Source organism: Lutra lutra, chromosome 1 (assembly GCF_902655055.1).
Source record: "Lutra lutra chromosome 1, mLutLut1.2, whole genome shotgun sequence".
Lineage (NCBI taxonomy): Eukaryota > Metazoa > Chordata > Mammalia > Carnivora > Mustelidae > Lutra > Lutra lutra.
Genome location: NC_062278.1, coordinates 213562909 through 213568908, shown reverse-complemented (window position 1 = coordinate 213568908; position 6000 = coordinate 213562909).

Here is a 6000-nt window from a genome sequence, read left to right as displayed (position 1 = left end):
GGCGGAAGCGATGATTGGGTCCTGCAGGAGGCGTCTGGAGGCTATTGGTGAAGAGAGGAAACAGGGCGTGCCTTTTGCCTCGGGTTCATTGGTCAATCTGAAAGTAGGCGCCCTGGGCTGAGGCCGACGTGAGGCCGTGCGCTGTCACGTGACTGGCGGTTTGCCTTCAGCGGGCGTCTCCATATTTAGTACTGGCAGCTGAAGTCGGGGATGATTTGCTTTTGGCGAGTGTCTCGCCTTTCTGTTACGTGGCTTCTACTCCTGGCATGGAATTCAGGGCTCTTGAAGTGGGCGTGTGCCCGCGGCCACTTGGTAGTCCAGGGTGGAGGCCTTGAAAGAGTCCTGAAAAGGATTGGGAGGTCGGAATGACTGCAGGGTGAAGACAGTTTGCACCCGCCGTGACAGTTCCCATTTGCTGAGAGTCTTGTCCTGGGTCAGACTCTGTGCTGGTGGCCTTGCAGGTTCAGGCCACAAAACCCAAACCAGGATGTTTTAGTCATAAAACCTTTTTTTCTTTTTCTTCGTATTATTATTATTTTTACTTTTCCCTTCTATTATATTTTCTCCAACTTACCCATCACCACCACCCCCACACTCCCCGTACTTTACTGAGGTAAAAGTTTATAGTAAAAAGAAAAGGTCCACTGAGTTTTGAAGATTGACAGCCAGTGACAGTTGCCCAATGAAGATACAGAACATTTCCATCATCCCAGAAAGTTCTGTTGTGCCCCTCTCAGGTGAACCACCCTCTTCCCCGTGACCCCTAACCAGGCAAAAACACTATTTGTATTTCTATAATTATGGATTAGTTGTGCTCTTGAATTTCATAAAAACAGAAGCATACAATAGTTTGTCTTTTGTATCTGGCTTCTTTTGCTCAAAAAACTGGTTGTTGTTGTTTTTAGATTTGTCCATGTGCTGCCTGTATCGATAGTTATTATTCCTTGCTGAGTAGTAGTCCACGGTGTGGCTATACCGCAATATAGCCAATATAATTTCTCCATTCACCCATTAACGGATATTTGGTTGTTCCTAGTGTTTGGCCGTTATTAATGAAGCTTGTAGAAGTATTTTCATGAACATAAGTTCACTTCTCTAGGGCAAATGCCAAGGAATGGAATGGTAGGCTGTAGGTCATGTATATGTTCAATTTTAGTAGATCGTGACAGTTTTCCTAAGTTGTTCTGCTTTACACTCCCACTGGGCACCCTGTGAAAGTCCCAGTCACTCCCAATCCTTGCTTATACCTGGTATCATCAGTCTTTCTCAGCTGTGTTTTGATTTGGGGATTTGGAATGCTGGGGGGAAATGGAGGGGAGGGAGATAAGCTGGTCAAACATAATAATCCTGCCACAGCAATCCAATCTCCCCAAGCCCCTGACACAGTTAAACCTTGCTCCACAGTTCTCCAGGGAGATTCTAGCCTTTCACTTTCATTTAGTGTAGGCTATTTTGGGGTCCATGTTCTAGATGACAGATTCAGAGCTGAAAACCGCCAGAGGTACAACTTCAGTCAAAAAGCCCAATAAAGAGAAACCGGCCAATTGAGAGGGAGGCTTTACATAATAAAGGTAGATATTGTAGGTACCATAACACTTACTGAGCACCTCCTGTGTACCCAGCTTGAGGGTGAGGCATGCAAAATTTAAGGGGCACCGAAAGCTGTCATCTAAATAAATAATTTTAATGCACTATTTTAAAATCAAAATTAGGGGCGCCTGGGTGGCTCAGTGAGTTTAAGCCTCTGCCTTCGGCTCAGGTCATGATCTCAGGGTCCTGGGATTGAGCCCCGCATTGGGCTCTCTGCTCAGCGAGGAGCCTGCTTCCCTTCCTCTCTCTCTGCCTGCCTCTCTGCCTACTTGTGATCTCTGTCAAATAAATAAAATCTTTAAAAAAAATAAAAATAAATAAAAATTAACTTTTAAAATCTGTGATAAATAAAACACTTAAATGTTAAGTAAAAACAGGATCAGTAACAGTGCTGCATGGAGCAAAGCCATATCAGCGCCTGAGGCAAAAGTGAAAGATGGGGTTTACTGATCCTGTCTTTATCTGAACTTTTTGCATTGATTTTTATTTCAAAAATTATTGCACTAAAGCATTCTGTGTCTTGAGTTTTGGGACTCCCTTAAATGTTGTACCTGAAGCAAATGCCTCACTCTCACCCTAATTCCCACACTGGTGTGCTCAGTCTGAGAAATCTAAGCAAATCAACTGACTAAATCCCCCACCCAGAGCAGATTAGTGCACATATTAGCATATCCATTGTCAGGCGGGTGACCTGAGGTCCAGAGAGGGTTAGTCCCAGCCTGAAGGTCACACAGCTGGCAGGGATCCAAACCCAAGCCACCCCCCTCCATTAGACTTGGTCACATCCTACAAAAGTGGAGCTAGAAGTCAAAGGCAGGTAGGTAACTTGGAAGCCCAGAGAAAACCTGTCCCTGGGGAGAGAGGAGGTGTCCCACGAAAGCAGAGAAGAGGCAAGCTTGGAATAATTAAATAATCTAAAGTGAGTTACAGAGAGACGGCCAAAGCCAGTTAAGTCCTGTTGAGAGGTGTGAAATTGATAAAGGGAAATCTCACTAAAATAGAGTTGGGAGGCCAGAAGGGGGAGCTCTCACACAATACCATTCCTTGTCAGCCCTTTACATTTTCACCTGGAAGAAGCCTGTATTTTTACTGCCTAGGAAGATTTTCTTCTGAGCAAGCAACAGCCCAGCCAGTGAGAGACAGTCACAACTCCAGCCAATGAAAAGCCATTACACTTTGAGGGGCACCTGGCTGACTTAGTGGGTGGAGCATGGAAACCATCTCAGAAAGTGTGAATTTGAGGTCCACACTGGGCATAGAGATAGATAGATAGTTAGATAGATAGGAGGAAGGAAAGAAGAAGGGAAGGAAGGAAGGAAGGGAGGGAGGGAGGAAGGAAGGGAGAGAGAGAGGGAGGGTGGGAGAGAAAGAGGGAGGGAGGGAAAGAGAGAAAGAGGGAGGGAGGGAAGAAGGAAGGAAGGAAGGGAGAGAGAGAGAGAGGAAGGAGGGAGAGAGAGAGAGAGGAAGGAAGGAGAGAGAAAGGAAGGGAGAAAAAGAGAAAGAAAGGGAGGGAGGGAGGAAGGGAAGGAAGGAAGAGAGGAAGAGAGAAAGAAAGGAAGAAGGAAAGGAAGGAAGGAGGGGGGGGCCAAAGGTAAAGAAAAGAAAGAGGTGCCTGCGTTGTTCAGTTGGTTAAGCCTCCAACTCTTGATTTTTGGCCCAGGACATTATCTCAGGGTCTCAGGCTCTGCACTGGGCTTGAAGCCTGCTTAAGATTCTCTCCCCGCCTCTGCCCCTCTCCTGTAAAACAAACAAAGAAACAAAAAAAACCCTCTACACTTTGAACTCCCAATTTATTCCAATGGAATTTTGTCTATAATAGCTCCTCCCAACTCTCTCTTTCCACTAGGGAAGTGCATTCTTCCACCTTGTTCTCTGGACTTGCCTATGGGTTTGCCATAGCTTGCTTGTTGCAAATTACAATTCTCTGCTATTGCCAAATAAACTGATTTTGCTGCTAAAATAACTGATGGTTCTACTTATTTATTTTTTAAGATTTTAGTTATTTATTTGACAGAAAAGAGAGAGAGAGAGACCGCGTGCGAGAGAATACAAGCTGGGGGAGTGAGAGAGGCAGAAGCAGGCTTCCTGCTGAGCAGGAAGCCCGATGCAGGGCTGGATACCAGGACCCTGGGATCATGACCTGAGCCAAAGGCAGATGCTTAATGACTGAGCCACCCAGGCGCCCCTGCTGGTTTTATTTTTAAGGTTAACAAAATTCTGGGGAAACAGGAAAATACCCCAGCACACCTCCCCCCATGCAGCCAGGGGGAGCTTCTACTATTCAGAAACAAAACACCAATTTTAAGGCCAGAGAAGATCAAATCCTCCTCAAGTACATCTACCATTCAAGATAAACAAATGTTAACCTTTGTCATATTGGCTTGATTCACTTCAGAATTATTTTAAGATATAAACTATTTTAAAGCACACCACTCAAAAGAAAGAAAGAAAGAAAGAAAGAAAAGAAAAAGCACTCAAATGGCTAAAAAGAAAAAAAAAAAAAAGAAAAGAAAAACAGACACAACCAAGGGCTAAAGAAGCTCTGGCATGACCAAGAATTCTCATCCACTTGCTAGCAGGCATGTGCAATGGGAAAAATACTTTGGAAAATGATTTGGCAGTTTGTCATAACCAGGGTTTCTCAATCTTGGCACTACTGGCACTTGGCCTGGAACATTCTTCCCAGTGGGACCATCCTGTGCATTGTAGGACGTGGAACATCATCCCTGGTCCCCAGCCAGTAGATGCCAGTAGTAGTGACAACTAAAAATGTCTCCAGATATTGCTAATGTTCACCAGGTGGAGGGGGCAAAATCACTCCAGATGAGATGGGTTAAATATGATGACGTCATGACTAAGCAATCCTCCTAGGTACGGATCTAACAGTTAATGAAGCACTTACTGTCCCCAAAAAGATACGAACAAGGAAAGTTCTTTCCATAATAACCCCAAACTGGAAATAACCCAAATGTCCATCCCTCATGCTCTCTGTCTCTCTTTTAAATAAATAAATAAAATCTTTTTAAAAACCCAAAACAATAGTGAATGGATAAAGAAACTGTGGTCTGACCCAGTGACTCCAAACTGGAAATAACCCAAATGTCCATCGTCAAGGGAATGGATAGGGGCACCTGGGTGGCTCAGTCCGTTAAGCATCTGGCTTCAGCTCAAGTCATGATCCAAAGGTCCTGGGATGGAGCTCCACATGGGGCTTCCTGCTCAGTGGGGAGTCTGCTTCTTCCTCTTCCTTGGCCCCTCCCCCCAGCAAGGGATGCTTAACCGACTGAGCCACCCAGGTGCCCCTATCCATTCCCTTGACGATGGCATATTACTCATCTATTAAGAAAAACAAAAAAGTGACATTTGGAACAACATGGATGGTCCTAGAGGGTATTATTCTAAATGAAATAAGTCAGACAAAGACAAATACCATATGATTTCACTTATAGGTGGAATCTAAAAAAAGAGTCAAACAAAATCAGAAACAGACACAGTAATACAGAGAACAACCTGGTGATTGCCAGAGGGGCAGGGGCTGGAGGGATGGGCAAAATAAGTGAGGAGATCAAGAAACACAAACTTCCAGGGACGCCTGGGTGGCTCAGTGGGTTAGGCCGCTGCCTTCAGCTCAGGTCATGACCCCAGGGTCCTGGGATCGAGTCCCACATCGAGCTCCTTGCTCAGCAGGGAGCCTGCTTCTCTCTCTCTCTGCCTCTGCCTGCCTCTCTCCCTGCTTGTGTGCTGTCTCTCTCTCTCTCTTGCTCTCTGACAAATAAATAAATAAATAAAATCTTAAAAATAAAAAAAAGAAACACAAACTTCCAGTTTTAAAATAAATAAGTCACAGGACGAAAAGTACAGCATAGGGAATAGAGACAATAATTTGTATGGTAACAGATGGTAACTATTCATCAGTGGGGAGCATTTCATAATGTATATAATTGTCAAGCCACTATATTGTACATCTGAAATTAATATTACATACAATATAATATTTATGCCAACTATATTCAATTAAATACATACACACACTCATACATACATACATACATAATTAACTATTAATAAAAGAAGAAACTGTGGTCCATCCATATCCTGGCATACCAGTAAAAATAAAAAGGAATAAATTATTGATATATACAATATTATGGATGAATCTCAAAAACACATCATGTTCTTGGGGTGCCTGGCTGGCTCAGTCTGAAAAGCATGACTTTTGATCGGGGTCATGAGTTCGAGCCCCAAATTGGGTGTAAAGATTACGAAAAATAAATAAATAAAATTAATAAAATTAATAAAAATCATGTTTTTGTGAAAATATTGAAAAATCAGTCAGATTGTACACTTAAGAAAGGTAAATTTTATGGTACACGAATTTCATTTCAATAGAAAAAACAAAACATGTTGAGT